Source organism: Sinohyriopsis cumingii, unplaced genomic scaffold (genome assembly GCF_028554795.1).
Source record: "Sinohyriopsis cumingii isolate HCF-2022 unplaced genomic scaffold, ASM2855479v2 utg001527l, whole genome shotgun sequence".
Classification (NCBI taxonomy): domain Eukaryota; kingdom Metazoa; phylum Mollusca; class Bivalvia; order Unionida; family Unionidae; genus Sinohyriopsis; species Sinohyriopsis cumingii.
In genome coordinates this window covers 2,149,681-2,167,552 of record NW_028316012.1, presented here as the reverse complement: position 1 = coordinate 2,167,552, position 17,872 = coordinate 2,149,681, and the positions used below count along the sequence as shown (strand labels likewise).

At 35.8% G+C, this 17,872-nt stretch overlaps 1 long non-coding RNA gene across 1 annotated transcript; it reads left to right on the top strand.

Moving 5' to 3' along the window:
* The first annotated feature begins 4,929 nt into the window (after window positions 1–4,929).
* On the top strand, window positions 4,930–17,534 carry LOC149772017 (uncharacterized). The gene is made up of 3 exons (XR_016418049.1): window positions 4,930–5,012; window positions 15,375–15,479; window positions 16,425–17,534. It is a non-coding gene; the product is annotated as an uncharacterized LOC149772017 (long non-coding RNA).
* The last annotated feature ends 338 nt before the right edge of the window (window positions 17,535–17,872 follow it).

Genomic DNA, 17,872 nt, shown 5'->3' with positions numbered 1-17,872 from the left:
ATGCCAAATCTGGTTAGGTTCGTTGCTGGCGGGTATGACAGTTTTTTCGTCATGGAGTGTCGAGTTGTCCTTAACAGATGTTGTAAACTAGTCCCTCATAGTGGAGTCATCCGTCTGCCGTCCTGGATTGAACCTTCCGTGTCATATGTAGACCACGCTGAACGACTTTCAGACAGGACAGGGTCGTTGTGCAGTCGACCATGTCCAATGGGGCCAGGCTACTTAATCTTCCTGATGCTGTGGAGCTCTACATACCATGTCACACATTGTGAACAACCGTCCGCTGACAAAGTTCCCCGGTTGACTGCAGACTTTGCACCTTGCTGATGATGTCGCAGCTAGATGGCTGATGACGCATTTCACATGATTTTTATACTACTACTACTACTACTACTACTACTACTACTACTAATAATAATAATAATAATATACAGGTATTCATTTTCTGAAATCAATAACTAGAATTCCGTTTCCCAGGACTGATGTCTAATATCAATTATTCTTAGCATACAAAATTATGACAATAATAACGGATACACACATACACAAAAAGATAGAGATATTACCGGAGATATCTGCGAAATGTTTTCTTACTAAATGGAAAATAAACTCTGTACTGCTGTAAAGCTATTACAAAGAATTGACCTACAACCCGTTTTCAGGTTTTACAACAGACATGGCATCGAAAGAGATTTAATTATATGTCATTCTTACGAACATGTTCCTTCTAGTTCAGCCTTATGTAGTTCCGGGTTGTGTTTCCAGTGCGGTACGTTATCAGTGGTAGGTCATTAAGTATTTCTTTATTAACACGGCTATGTGTTTTATGTCCATCCATGATGGGTGCAACATAGATTGACACAGGTGGGAAGGGTGGGGAATTTCATCTCGGTTTCTTGGGATGGTGCGTGTAAGTGGTGGTTGGTCAAACATTTTGGTACTTTGTGTTCAGTATGCCTTGAACATATGCTATATTTCACGCTCAATTCGCTATTAAGAATTAATCTGACAACTCTCTTCGTTTAGCATGGCAACCGACCTTACTGGTACTTTATATTGTTTACTATTAATACTATATTTTAGTACGAGCGATTTAACTATTCCAAATGAGCATAAACAATGTGACTGTTCGTGTCAGGATTCAGTCATGGGTCCATTTTTAAAGCACACAATAACGTTAGCAAATCTTTATGGAATAATTATCAGCCACAAGTCAGGTTTTGCTGTTATAATTCCATCAAACATTATTTGTCATGTTTGAATCACTACATACTATTCAACTTATATTTTGCCGTTCTATTTCAAAATGAAACTTTTACACGTTTCCCCTGGACAGTAACATGGCAAAGGTAATTCAATCGACTCGAAACCGAACAGGCTGTTTCAGGATATCACCACCTTGTCAAATAGATTACTCATTTATACGAAGTTCTACTAAATTCAGCATGTATATCAATATAATAAACAGACGTTCATGTACATGTACTGTTAAAGTAGGCCTCGGCGCTGCAGTTTGTGCATCCGTTCTCGAATAGATGGATCTTCCGCAATTGTTGTTAATACAAGGACGGACGCTAGAGAAGTGTAGACTGTCTTTTAATAACTGCAAATATATTGCTAAATTTACTATGCCTTTTGAACATCTGCATTTATTGCTCATTTGACTTTCAGTGATTCTCTTGTGTTTTAAATATTGCAAACTGATTGACTTTCTTTTTTGATTTATATTTAAACCGCGAATGACGAAATCTGGCCCAAATATATACTGTTTGCATGTTTGAACAGCGTAGGAAATCTATAAAAACAAAATGGTAACAAATCGACAAAACATTTACATGGTAAACTGCATCCATCAACATTTCTGTTTTAAATTGAGCGCAGAATAGAAAAAGTTTATACATACATACATACATATATATATATATATATATATATATATATATATATATATATATATATATATATATATATATATATATATATATATATATATATATATATATATATAGTAAATCGTAAAGTGGAAAGTTCAGCAAAGATCAATGACGTTAGTGTACTACTGCAAAATATTGATAAAGAGAAACCGCTCGAACTATTCATATTACTACTACTACTGCAATCAAAAGCAACACTTACAATATTGATATAAATAGTGAAAGAGAATATAGTGGTTAACTATTGTCGCGTCGATTTGCGAACGGGTCATAATCTGATGTCTTATTGAAGTCTTGACAAGACTGCATTTAGAGTTTACCTCTGTCTGGCCTAAGTGGTTAGAGCGGCCGCCAAGGATGGTGTCGAGGGTTCGAACCCCGGCCATATCATACTGATGATTTATAAATTGCACTAGCAGCTGTCTCGTTTCTCCCTTGACATTAAGAGATTAACGTTAGAACTGGTCGGCCTCAGGATAGGGTTATTTGCTAAATGTCTGCGGCATTGTGCCCCAGTAATATACATCACTATAAACTGTTGCACTGCAGACATGACTAAAACTTGGTAAAGCTACGTTAAAAAGACAAAACACAAACATGCATTGGATGTTGGTTATTTCTAACGTTATATATTTATTTCTGGCACGCAATATATATCTTCCATTCTCTTCAACATTCCCATCCAGTCTATATCGCCCCCTCTCTTTCTCTCTCTCTCTCTCTATGCAGATAAAAGAAATGTATCCAATCAGAATGCACATAATATATGTATATATGCATTGCAATGATAATGGTGCATTTTACAGAAACAAGATTTTATTTTGGGCAAACGTATGTGTATGTTTCCGATGCGTAATTTACTCTTCTTCAAACCAGGTTGACAAGAAGAGAGAAATAATGATAATGTATAATATGCGCCTCACAAGAGATCAATTTACATCTCATCTAGATTAATATCAGTCATTTCAAGGAAAGGTGGTACACAATCTTGGACGAAGTTGAGCTCAAAGCTTTAACACCACAGCTCTTGCATACATACATGTAAAGAAGCAAAATCGTATACCATGTGTGGATAACTGCGCCAATAAATAATGGCAATTTTCCTAAGGGTGAAAGGAACAGTGTTTATGCTCAAATTTAATTTCGCATTCACCAGACAGCTATAAAAAAAAGTCAACAATAAAATAAAATAGCTCAGTGTGGAAAAGGGACCCAAATGTTTGTATAGTTGTCTTAAAACATATTATAGAATAATATTCACTTGACCACATAAATCAATGACAGGGCATCTGAAGTTTATGCATCCCTACCATACATTTATACCTGCATTTTCTATTTCCGAAGATTATTTGGGGCACATGTGACGCTCACAGCGCCAAACACAAGACCTTTACTAGGTGATAGTTTTGCAAAACATTGTGTACTAAACAGGTTGATGCTATTCGAAATACGATGCTATTAGAGAAATTCTACTTGACCTGAACCCACTTTGTCTATTGCTATGGGTGGCTAGCTCATCTTCCTAGCTGACTATTGGTATTTCACTGTCTAGATATTATAAGAAAAACAACTTGGCGGTAAACATGCCTCACATCAATTTCAAGAAGAACACAAACCCCCAAAACATAATTCAGACACACACACACACACACACACACACACACTCATATATATATATATATATATATATATATATATATATATATATATATATATATATATATATATTTATATATATATATATATATATATATGTATGTATGTATATATTTAATTATTAAATAATAATAACTGAAAATGTCATACCAAGGCCTTAGGTTACGCAAATTGACGGAAAAATTTACGAAAATATCCATTGCCACGTACATGTGCCAATGTAAATACAAACATACTTTGTGGCATCACGGAATTTTCTAATGGCGGCCGTCAGTGACAGCGGTATCATGCTACTTCCGAACAATTCCTTTTCTGTTGGCGTAGAGATTATATAAAACATATCCTGCATGCTACATTTAATACATTAAATTTAAACAGGACCTTCTTTATTATTTTGAGTTAGTGTATCGAAGTCAGATAACAACGACCTTAAGGTAATAGATGATTATAAACAAGATGATGATAAATGTGATGGTTGTGGTGACATTTACAGCGGCGATGGAGACGACAATGACCCGTGCAACAATGTTAATAAGACAAAAACGTTGGTTGATTAGTTTCCTTCGGCACTTGCAATATTTTTCGCTATATCACGCAGTGGAATTGGGCGTGATGACTCTAGCCCATAAGGGCTGGCCTGGCCTGGACTGATTTCGTACCCCAGACGCTGTACCAGCTAAGCTACCGGGACTGCTGACATCATGATTACATATAGAAATAGGCGCAAGACAACAACTGTAAAATGTGGAAAGTATTGATGCAAAAGAATAACTCATACTATGGTCGCAAAGACAAATACGACAGAAGAAATGAAAAGAGCAAACGGTCTACATGAATACATGAATTGACGCAATGCAATGTAAAATATTTTCTCCTTTTTTGTATACTTAGAATGAGTGAAATTACAGAGCAGTCCTGGCAAACGGAATCCTGCCGCATACAGGATTCCGTTTGCCAGGACTGCTCTCTAATTTCACTCATTCTAAGTATACCAAATTCAGACAATGATACGAAAGACACACACACACACACACACACACACACACACACACACAAATATAGAGATATTACCAGAGATATTTGCGAAATGTCTTCTTACTAAATGGAAAATAAACTCTGTACTAATGTGCAGCTTTTCCAAAGCACTTGGCCTACAACCCGTTTTCAGGTTTTACATCAGACTTCTGATGATTCATGGCTTCGAAAGAGAGTGGAATATATGTCATTCTTACGAAGTGGTTCCTTCTAGTTCAGCCTTATCTAGTTCCGGCTTATGTTTACAGTGCGGTACGTTATCAGTGGTAGGTCATTAAATATTTCTTTATTAACACGGTTCTGTGTTTTATGTATATCCGTGTGGAGTGCAACAATGATTCATACAGATGGGAGGGATGGGGAATTTCACGACGGTTTATTGGGATGGTGCGTATAAGTGGTGGTTGGTCAAAAGTTTGGTACTTTGTGTTCAGTATGTCTTGAAAAGATTCTACATTTGACCCTCAATTCGCTATTAATAATAAATCTGATAACTCTTTTGGCTTAGCATGGCAACCGACCGTTCTGGTACTTTATATTAGCGATTTAACTATTGCAATAGTGCACAAACAATGTGACTGTTCGTGTCAGGATTCAGTCATGGGTGCATTATCGAAACAAACAATAACGTTAGCAAGTCTTATGGAACAAATGTCAGTCACATGCCATGTTTTGCTGTTATGATTCCGTCAAACAGTAGTTGTTCTGTTTAAATCACTATATGCTGTTCAACTTATATTTGGGGTTAAAAAGCCAGACATTCTGCCGTTTTATTTCAAAATTGTTAAAAATTAAACTTTTACATGTATCCCTTGGACAATTATATCGCAAAGGTAATTCAATCGACTCAAACCGACCAGGCTGTTTCAGGTTATCACCACCTTGTCAAATAAACTACTCAGTTCTACTAAGTTCAACATGTATATTATTATAATAAGCGGACGTTCATGTACATATACTGTTAAAGTATGCAAGGGTGCTGCAGTTTGTGCATCCGTTTTCGAATAGATGGATCTTCCACAATTGTTAATATAAGGACGGACGCTAGAGAACTGCAGATTGTCTTTTTTTTTAATTGGAAATATGATGCTAAATTTACCATGTGTTTCGAACATCTGCATTTAGTGCTCAGCTGACTTTCGCTGATTCTGTTGTGTTTTGAAATATTGCAAACAGATTGGCTTTCTTCTTTAAATTCTCTCTCTGAGAGCCAACTATTCCCTATTGTATATTATACCTAGCACTTATTAACTTTATCTCAGACCTACCTGATCCTTATCCACTGTATGATCTATATATATATATATATATATATATATATATATATATATATATATGTGTGTGTATGTATGTATATATTAATTCTTCGTCCAATGCAGGTGCTTGACGAAACTCTTTACCTATGGAGTTATACATGAACAGTCCTTTTCTTTTAATAAGACAAAGAGTTCCTCTTTCAGTCCTGTATATATAGACCAACTGAATGAACAAGATTTATATAATGAATGTCTAAACCTTCAACTCTAAATTAAGCCACCTACATTGGTTATGATTATGAGTGTCAAATTAAAACAATAACACTTGTTGGATTGACAATGGTTCTTCTTCGCTTTCTAAAGGCACTTTAACAATGAATATCAATGCAACAATATTTTGATCTGCGTTGTAAGTACCTTTAGCAACATGCCACACATCGAAACAAGGTTGAGTGTCCGTCATATTTGCCTTCACCTATTTCACTATTTGGACATGTATGTCTGTAAAATTAGGAATTGAATGGGATACCATGGTACTTAAAAAGGTCTACACTCCTTACAAGAGGCTTCCTGTCCTATGCGGCAGCTGTTATTTACCACATTTCTCTGCAACATAATGTTGGCACAATATTAAATCATATGTAATTTTAGGAATTTAATGCCACTTTTAACAAAATTTCAGTTGTTCGGTGTTGGCCAGTTTAATTTATGGAGGGAGCTGTAGTATTTGTACAAAACCTCAAACCATGCACAAACTACTGACAAACTGTATGATGTGATTCAAACCTGTAACTTTGTGGCAAGCTAGTAAACAAGAGATATGTGTAAACAAATGACCATAAGACTGAGACCACTGTGTAATTAAGAATGTACATGATACATTTTAAACTGTAAATTATAATACAATCATCAGAACCCATATATAAAATTTGATTAAAATGTAATTTTAATTATTGTGTTCACACATTATATTATACATGTACAAGTTCCACATCCACATCAATGCCCTTATCTAAGTCTAGCATACTTTATCTGCCATATCTGGCCAGGAGTGTCAGCTCTACCATCTCCTTCAAGTGTAACAGTGATCTCTTGCACATAGGTTCTTTGAAAACTGCCAAACTATTCCAATAGCAGGATACAGGTAGAATTCCTGATGCTTAATAAATGTTGATTTTTTTAGGAATTGAACCTAAAATATCACTCTGCTGATATTAGCGAATGACCAGTTTGTTTACTTTCAACGAAAGGATGGCTAAACCAGTGGCGCAAATAAAAGCAGTTTTTACATCATAGTTTTGATTTCACCAAAGATCCATTCAAATAAACCAATTCGCCATTAGTGTTTGAATAGTACTTGGCAGAACATGAACATAAATCAATCAGGTTTGATTCAAAGACTAAAACTGTAGTTTCCGCTTCAGCTGGAACATTCCTGAAAAATATAAGTTTGATCCGTACATTTAATAGCCATTCCTTGGAGAAGCATACTACATGTGATATACAAGTATTGTCCGATACAACGGCCTTGTAACTTGCATAGCATGATTTTCTTCAATTTAGCATACACATACCGTACGTTTAAGTCCATTATCGTCTTATCTTCCATATCCTTCAATAAGCATTTCATAGCTTGCACCTTAGGAAGGTTGCGAAAGTTTATCTTAACGTTACAGTAAAGGGCAGAAGGGTGTATCAGCTACCTAGGCATCTGTCTGCATACTTACGCAAGTAAATGCAGCCGATAGGCACACAATATATTTACATGGCTATGTTATGTCTTCCTGTTCATCAATTATGTTATCCTCATCTGTTGGTGACTCATAGTCACTGTCTGACAAGTTATCTTTCACTGGTGACGTAAGTGGTTCCTCAAATATGCTGGGTGATGCAATTTGTTGGAAAATCCTTTTAGTTTTTAGTCTTGTATCACACTCAAAATAATTGGGACGGACTACCTGGAATGCATACCTCATCACTAGTCTATTATCGGCAAATCGGCCTGCACTCCTAGATGAATGAAAATAGTTTATAAAAGCAGAACAATTTTACATTTATGTTACACGTTTGTTTCAAATGTACTTTCATATACATTGGGCTTTTAAATATTGTGTTTCCATTACAAAGATAATTCTGAGGTATTCAACTTAATTTTCAATTTCCTTGTATACTACAAAGTACTTGACAAAAGAAAAAGCCAATCATGTGCATCAAAAGTCTTTAACATAGTACTTGTTTAACAACAAAGCTTACATTTAAGTTTAACTTACTAATAAATATGGAACAGTATATATGGACATTGTTTATGGTCATCCTGCAATCAGATTTGGCTTACGTCATGCTATTTCCAAGTGGCTATGCTTTTCTGTTTTTAACTTCTGCCTGGAGAAAGTCACAACCAAATGTGATAATCTGAAAGTATTTGAGTACCTGTGCTTATCATCTTCACTGCAGGTCGAGTCCTTGATTTTGGCGCCTTAAAATAAATCTGGCATTTCTTAGCACGCTGTTTTATTGTTTTGTTTACTTGGCAACCAATGGATGCCGTCAGAGGCTTCACTTGATCAGTTTCATATTCATCTACCTGAAAAAGGTCAATTGCATCAGTTTTATTACTTTTGAATACTGTACTTTATCTGGTGAAGTTATGTTTGGCATTTATAAATATTAAGAATATGAAAGTATTTTTGCGATAAAGAAATGATTCAAAAATTCACGATAACGGATTGTGTTTGAAACATAAAAAATGCACCTTTAAATACCGATATTTTATTTCTTATGATGAGCAAACCATTGATTGATTGACTGACTGATTTTCTTAACGGCGCATCAGCAGTGTTAGGCAATTTAGCGCCAAACAAAATGTAATTTGTACATTATTTTAAAAATTATGAAGGTCCTATATCGACTAGCGATATAAAAGAAGAATTGGTTGAAATTAAAAACGGTAAGATGGTAACGGTGAAAAATGAAGCTTCCCGATCAACGGGGGATGTAAATGTTGTATGTTGGTGAAAAATGATGAAAAGGTATCAAAAAGGGACGGTGTATATATATTGCATAAAGCTGCACAAGGTGATAGCATAAAAGTCAGAGTTTAGAGTAAATATTTACGGCTTTCAGGAACTCTGCAATACGAGTGATGTTTATAGTATCAAAAAGTTCTTTCATGTCATGTACAATGTAATAACGATCGCGCGTAGGTTGCAGGTCAAAACACTCTACAATAAAATGCTTGACAGTGAATGGTTCATTACAAGAAACGCACTCTGGTGGGTCTTCACCTTTTAGTATGTGGGAGTGGGTGATATGAGTATGACCAATTCGGATTCTTGCAATGACTATCTCCTCCCTACGAATGGTTCTGTAGGAAGGAGTCCATTCTCCTAGAGTTGGCTTGATTGCATGAAGTTTGTTATTTACAGCATCATTCTATGATGCCTGCCACTTCTGACGAAATAACTTTCTGATACAAGGTTTAAAATCAGTATACGGTATTTTAAAATCAGATGGTTCTAAAGTAACGGCCATTTTAGCAGCGCGATCAGCATTTTCGTTACCTTTGATACCAATATGGCTAGGTAACCAGCAATATATTATCTCGTGGGAGACACTCATTTCGGTATTTTTGACGAGTATGTTTTTCAATAAAGGATTCTTCAGTTTTCTATTATGTAGCGACTGAAGTACTGATAGTGAGTCAGATACGATAATGCTTTTTAAAATACGTTTGTCTGTTATATGTTGCAGAGCAAGGTCTGTTGCTCTGATTTCGGCTGAAAAAAATGATGTTCCATTTGGTAAGCGAACGTGCGTTGTGTGATTTCCACAAAAGAAGGCTGCAGCAGCCTTTTCCTCATCCTTTGAGCCGTCGGTATAAATTCTTGTGTAGTTTTTAAATTCGGTGAGGAGTTCTTGATAACAGTTGTGGAAGACGGAAGGGTTTGTCTCAGATTTTTTTCCATCGTGTAGCGAAAAAAGTACTTTTGGTTGTTTAAGTTGCCAGGGTGGTGTTTCGGAGATGGACGTTTTATGAATTGTAGAAAGTTCAATTTTTGTACTGTCAAGGCTGGATGATATTCTAATGCCAAAGGAAGATATGGTGTTTGGTTTATTTTCATATAAGGTTTTGTATTTGGGTTGAAAGACAGCGTAAAAAGCAGGATTCAGTGGATTTGATTTTAATTTGAGAGCATACTGTGCGGAAAGCATTTCTCTAGGATGCGATAACGGTGGTTCATTCACTTCAGCTAGTAGGCTTTCACAAGGGGATGTTTTAAATGCTCCCAGAGCCAGTCTTACTCCCTGCTGATGAATTGGGTCAAGCATTTTCAAATATGATTTTCTGGCTGAACCATACACAACGCAACCATAGTCCAGTTTGGACCGTATAAACGTTCTATATAAATTGAGTATGACTTTTCTATCAGCACCCCAGTCAGTGTGCGCTACTACTTTAAGTAGGTCAAGTGCTTTTGAGCATTTAGCTTTCAAGTTCTTTAGGTGTGGAATAAAAGTCAGTCTTCTGTCAAAGATAATACCTAAACATTTTGTTTCCTCAACAACTGGAATAGGTGTTCCGTCCAGCATGAGGAGAGGTTCTTCGTGGTGTCGTCGTAACTGACAGAAATGCATGCATACCGTTTTTGATTTTGAGAATTTGAAGCCGTTCGTACTAGCCCAGTTATGAATCTTGTTTATATTTTGTTGTAGTTGTCTTTCAATTGTATGCATGTGCTTTGACCGATAACATATGAGAAAATCATCAACATATAGTGAGCAATCCACACCAGGAGTCCAACACTTGGTGATGTTATTAATTTTGATATTGAAAAGTGTCACAGATAAAATACTGCCCTGGGGCACACCCATCTCTTGCTCGTGCTAATCTGAGAGAGTAGAGCCCACTCGTGCCTTGAATTCTCTGTCTGAGAGGAAGTTGGATATGAAAGAGGGCAGACGGCCCTTTAGACCCATATCGTGCAGGTCTTTTGGTATCCCGTACTTCCATGTTATGTTATAGGCCTTTTCTAAATCAAAGAAAGCTGCTACTAAATGTTCCTTCTTCATAAGTGCATCGTGAATGAATGTTTCTAGTCTAAGCAGATGATCGTTGGTGCTCCGTCGATAACGAAAACCACTTTTGAAAGGAGATATTAAATTGTTAGTTTCCAGGTACCAGACAAGCCGAGAATTGAGCATTCGTTCCATTGTTTTGCACATGCAGCCTGTGAGTGCAATAGGTCGATAGTTGGTAGGATCTTCGCTATCTTTACCTGGTTTGGGAACTGGTATTACTGTTGTTTCTTTCCATATCTTAGGTAGATTACCAGTAATCCATAAATCATTGAAGAGATTCAAAAGAGATGTTAAAGATGATACTGGAAGATGTTTTAAAAACTGGTAATGTATTTCGTCAGGCCCAGCGGATATATCATAGGCCTTGTTGAAAGCCTCCATAAGTTCTGATAGTGAAAACAGTTGGTTGTAACTTTCCGAGTTGTTGGATGTGAATTTTAAACGTGACTTTTCTTTTCGAGTTTTCAATTTTTGGAAGGCTTCGGAATAATTAGATGATGAGGAATTGTTAGAGAATATATCAACAATAACACTTCTGAACCGATCAATTGCGTTTGATGGAAATGCTCAATAGACAAAAAATACAACATATGTGTCTGTTTGTGTGAGTGTGAATGTGATTTGGACTTATAATGTAGCTTTCACAATTTGTCGGTGATATCTCTCCAGTGTGCAGTGTGGCAGCTGATAACGATGTCTAACCCTGGGTCATCATACTGCAGACATGTAGCATGATGTTCTACTTAGTCACATTATCCTGACGCCAGGCCCACCAGTCCTAACACTACATTCGTCTGACACCAGGCCCACCAGTCCCAACACTACATTCGTCTGACACCAGGCCCACCAGTCCTAACACTACATTCTTATAGCTGAGGGCCTACGTGGCAGCTGCTATTACCATTTTTATAAGTCTTTGAGATGAATCGGCCAGGGTTTGAATCCGCGACCTCCCGCGTCCAAGGTGGACGCTTTAACCGATAGGGACATGCAACTGATGAAGCTGTAAGCGTTGACCTCGATAAATTATATGGAATTGAATGTGGAGACTGTGTGCTATGCTACTATCAAAGCAAGATCAAGAACATTCTGAGTTAAAATACCAGTAATTACTTTGACGAGGCTGACATGAATGATTTTAGCCCTAAGTTGTTTTTAAAAAAAAAAACCTCATAAATGAGAATATAGTCTTTCATTTAAAATATTGAGATGAAATTCATTATCTAACTCAGTCATATCCATCATTTTATTCATAGCCAATTTATTTCAAAGTTTTATATACATTTCGTGTATAGCAACTGCATTACTGTAACCTCATCAATTGCTTTCTACGGCGCATTTTCTTCTTAAGGCTTTAGGCTGTTCCAGTTTGCTTGCATGACCTACTTAATTTCGTATTTTCTCATAACATAAACGTATGTATGTATGTTTGCATGCATTCATGTATGTATGTATGTATGTATGTATGTATGTATGTATGTATGTATGTATGTATGTATGTATGTATGTATGTATAGTTTTTTACTGTACTATTATATTGTAGATATGTGGGAAAGTAATATCCTTCTAAAAAAATTGTGCTCTAAATTTCCGATGAACACTGCTGTGTTGAATTCTATAACAATTCTTGTGATCTTTACCTGAGGAGCGGGGGTGGGGGGGGACTGTGAGAAGGCATTTTAATATATATGCCGTCCCTCCTTAAACTTTAATTTCTGGAAAGCATGGTTCTGTTTTCACAGCTTAAATTAATAGATATTTGATGCCTGAATTCGTTTTATTTCTAATACACGTTTTGGAATTGATCTACAGTTCATGCATCACTGTGATGTTACTGTTCAAGTTTTCACAACGTTGATGGTTGACAGGCATCATATATTCCCCTATTTTATATTTACATGAAAAAAAAATGTACATACATGAATTGGATAATCAGTTTAGTCCGGGGCGTAACGAAATTGTTTGTCTGTTTTTGAGTAAAATTAATACAGATGGAAACAAATAATTCGCATTAAAAAACTAAATATATATATCCCCCCTCGCTACGAGCTGTTAATGAAGGTTAAACATCCATGAGAAAACTGAGATACGAGTCTGAGTCAGAACGTTACCATTACAGTTTCAAATGCCACGGACAATGAAATATATGATTACCACAGTAGTTTTTTTTAATACTGCTGTTTTGAATCTGCAATTGCAGTCTCTCACAGATAGCAGCTTACAATGCACTGACACCGAAACTGGTAACATACTCTCTCTCTCTCTTTCCACCAATCATATATGTTAATGTTTTCCATTTTCGGTGTCCAACTCGCATGCGTAGGATTGCTCTTAAATTCCACTGTTTAAACTAGTGTTTCCTAATAATGGATTCTAATCATCAAATTCATACAAGCAAACATTTGTTTGAAATATGTGCTAATTTAAATTGAAAAATGTCTCCCCACTACATTCAGTGATATAATGTTAAAATTAAGGCAGAAATGTATGCATGTGCAATCGGTATAGTTTAGTGTAATGTCTGTAAACATTCGCAACATCGGTCAAGGTGTAATCGGATGGCATTGGCACAGGAACAACCCGTTACAATTAACTTCTACATTTCATCATCTCTGCTACTAGGGATTGTTTAGTATAATTGTTGCGTTGATTCATTTTCATAAATATCTAATGTATGGTTGATTAGGTAATAATGCTTATTTTACTTGAAACTTCGTGCTTTACTTTTGAGACACATTTTTCTTAATGGAATCTTTGATATGCAACCTTTATTTTCAAGAAACACTGGTTTAAGTTTGGTAACCAGATCAAAGTTTGGTAGCCACTTCAAAGTTTGGTAGCCACATCAACGTTTAGTCATTGATTGTAGATTCTACTAAAGCATTTCAAGCCCATGTCCAGGCTGGATGGTTGGCGCAATTAGAGATTCTTGTAATCATGTCCATTATGTAGCAATGAAAAATAACATCACCACAATCCTATGTATGGATAGATTCCTCCTGATCATTTTACCTTTTCCGTGAATATCCTCCAGATTTGTCATTCACTTTGATTGAACTTTGAATTTTTATTTTTGTTATACTTACTGTAAGTAAACGATTCAAAATTTAAACATATGTTAAGCAATAAAATTAAATCATCATCTATTATATCTACGAAGGCTGTTAACTGATTTTGGAGAAACCATCTGTTTCTAAACTGATACTTGTGATTGGGCTTCTTTTGAATCACCTAGAGACTATTTCTCAGCCGTAGCCAGCAAGTCGAGAACGAGCCATTGGATATAATTCACCGCCAATGATAACAGTGGCGGCGCTGTACGATATATTTAATTCTGGGAGAGTGGCTGGTGTTTAAATTTGCAGCATGCACAGTGGAGAGAATGTTGGCCCACTTCTATGTTACCTTCGTGTACGGTGGCTAAACATTAGATTTATATTGTACTTGTGGAAATTGTACACGATCTAAGCTAACAGCTATCGAAAATGTCTGCTCAATGCGCTTAGAACATAAGCCTGAATTGTTTGAAATTACTGTCGAATCTTCGAACATGTCTAGAACCCTCGATTGAAACGCTCTCTAAAACTATAGAGTTCAACCCAGGATGAACCATATAGAATGCACACATATCGAGCTCACCCTGATTATACAACTAAAAACTCATAACTAATTCTCTAAATATGCAACTTTTAAACTTAAGCAAACTCCAGGTCAAGTCTTGTCAATATTGCAAATCTTTACTACAATTTATTCAATACTTTTTAACTAATTATATGAACTATCGTTTTTGTAGTTCTTCTTATTATAGTAGTAGTAGTTGTTGTTGTTGTAATTGTTGTTGTTGTTTTTTGTTCTTGTTCTTGTATATATTTAATGGTATCACCCAACAACATTTTCGTTATACAATCACATTACTACGCATTTGACAAGTATGTCATCCGCAAAGTCTCTGATGACCGCTTAAATATATACCTGCCGGATGCTTGTCTGTTATATTCGGATAGTTTAAAGTCAGAATAGTGTCGCACTGATTCAATAGCTTGCTGTGAATATCCATTTTGATTCAGAAGAAAAGATGATTCATGACTGATCTGCTTTGTCATCAGTAAATATACATATTTGTGTTGGCGTTGTACTGTTCCTGTATTGTACAGAGACTATATTGCGTTGACGGGAAAGAGTTTTGTCGAAAACGAGGTTTTGTGACGGGAAGAATGTTTGCTCTACCAAACAACGCATTCATATGGACCTTCTAAATTTAGATACAAGTAATATGTGTAACTATGCGTACTATTGTGATTTGAGCATTAAGTGGTTTAAAAATCTCATAAATGTGATTAAATTTATTTATTTCATAGATTGAGCTGCAATATGTCATCTAACTCGCTCATACCAATATTATGTTTATATTCAGGATATCTTTAGGACAACCGGTACAAATTATATGGAAACATGGGAACCAGCCTGGAAATGGGTGAATATAAAATAGAGTATATATGGGTTTCGCCGGCCAGGATTGGTAAGTCATTTTTTAAGGAAAAAAGTCTTTTGAGAGTTTATCCTAGTTGTAACAGAAGAAAAAACCCACAGACATTGTTCTATTGATTGAATTTTCTTTAAGAGTTTGGAATACTCATTATTGAAATTAGTACCTGACTCTGTATAGCATTATTGAAAGCACATGTTCATAAGCACTCAGAAAAATAAAGTTACTGAATTTGTAACATCATGGTGTTTGCATAGATTTACTGAATAAGTACTTTGAGTCCTTTATATATATATATATATATATATATATATATATATATATATATATATATATATATATATATATGCATACCTTGTCAGTATACGCATCACAAATTGCAACTGCATGTCGATTTCTGCACCAAAGAGGGGTCATTCTCAAGTTTTCTTTCATGCCCTTGTTACGTTCATATATATGTATATACGACCTGCAAAACGTTTGCTCTTAGAAGTACGAACTTAACCAGGACATGCAAGAAAACCGGAACAGCATAAACCGTGGGAAATGACCCCTCTTTAGTGTTGAAATAGACATGCAGTTGCAATATATGATACGTATACAGACAATTTATATATTCTCATTGACTCAAGCGTTTTTATTCGTATTTATTTGACCTATATCTTAATGATCGTAAGAATTATGGGATATGAGGTACCTAAATGATCACTCGCATTTAGATTATTTTTGTCGTACTATTATATTCTTATCTCTCTTACACTCAGTTGCCAGGAACAATGACACAGCCACTGGTGCAAAGATAATATCATCCCACATGAGAACTAACTTGGTGGAATCTGATTGGCAGCCGTAAGATCACATCTCCACCACAAGAACGTAATTTGTCTTGCACTGATAGCACTATGCGTGTTAGGTATCAATTTTTGTTACATACATTCATCGTTTTACATGTCTATTTTCTAGCTTCTATCATTTTAGGTCTCAAGTCACGATGGTGTTGCAAATTATGAAAGCTGCTCTTCTCTGTTCATCAATTTGTCTTATTTTTGCCGCGACGGAAAGGCCTACATGCAGATACCGTTTGGGTCGTTGTATTGACCGAAAGAGCTCATCAGGAACGTGTAGAGATCCAGGTGGAGAATGCATTAAATTGCAACATAAACTGAGGTGTATATGCAGTACTCCTATACCTGGTTTGATGAACATGCCTGAACCTTCTTGGAGAAACACACCTGTACCCAAGAAAGGAAAGACGACCAAAGTGATGATACATTCAAAGTACTGAATGTTTCAATATAATCGATCTTAGAATTTGTGAATTGATTTTGTTCGGCTGTTAAAAAGAAACAAACTCTTATTGTGTTATTTCTATTACGATTGAATGACCAGTATTTATTTATCAAGCGCTTGTACTTAAATCTACCTTGTGCTAAAAATAGACCATAACATCATTGTGCCCGGCTGGCGCCATACTCTTTTCGGACAAAGCACCGAGAGAAGCTTATTAACACGTAGTAAATCGCGACATATATGCAATTAAAAAAATATGTGACTTCCCTCACTATGTAATGTCTTCATATATTATGCTATACTATGTGAGCGTGTACAGAAATAATTTTGTACATTTCATTTCTTTGTCATCTGTTTATATTGTTTTCCAATCTTTGTGTAGTAAAACTCTCCTATGTGCATATTATATATGTATTTGTGTGTATATATGTATGTATGTGTGTGTGTGACTTAGATTTTTTAACGTAGCTTTAAAAAAAAGTTCAGTCATATCGCTATGATGTATGCAGTGTCGCAGTTTATAGTGATGCCTAGCACTGGGGCATCATGCCGCAGACATGTAGCATGATGTCCCTCCCTGTCACATTATCCTGACACTGGGGCCGACCAGTCCTAACACTAGCCTCTTAATGCTGAGAGATGCATTGTTTTTAAATATATGGAATATCTATGCAACATTTATAGATTATACAAGCATATCACATCAAATAAGCAGAGTGTAATTTTATGCGCTAAACAAAATGTAAGAAATGGTCACTTACTATGTACACCCCTCTCTATTTAAAACATGAATCACATATAGGAATACTTCATTGAAATTATTAAAGGGGGGGGGGGGGCTGGCAGTTCTCATGGAAAATGCAACTGTATATATCCTTTAATTAAGGAAATGTATTATTCACATAGTACTGTTCCCTTCAGCAACATAACTCTAATGAACATAATCCATTCTTATATGTTCTAAACTATCATTCAAAATTAAGATTTGTCTGTAAGACGGACATTGAAATAAACATATCAATTTTCTCTCTTCTTGACTTAGCTTTGTTACCAATTAACCCATCGGAATCAGAAAAGGTTAATACAATCACTAATGCATAATACAATCCCCCCCCCCCAAGAAAACATCGATACAT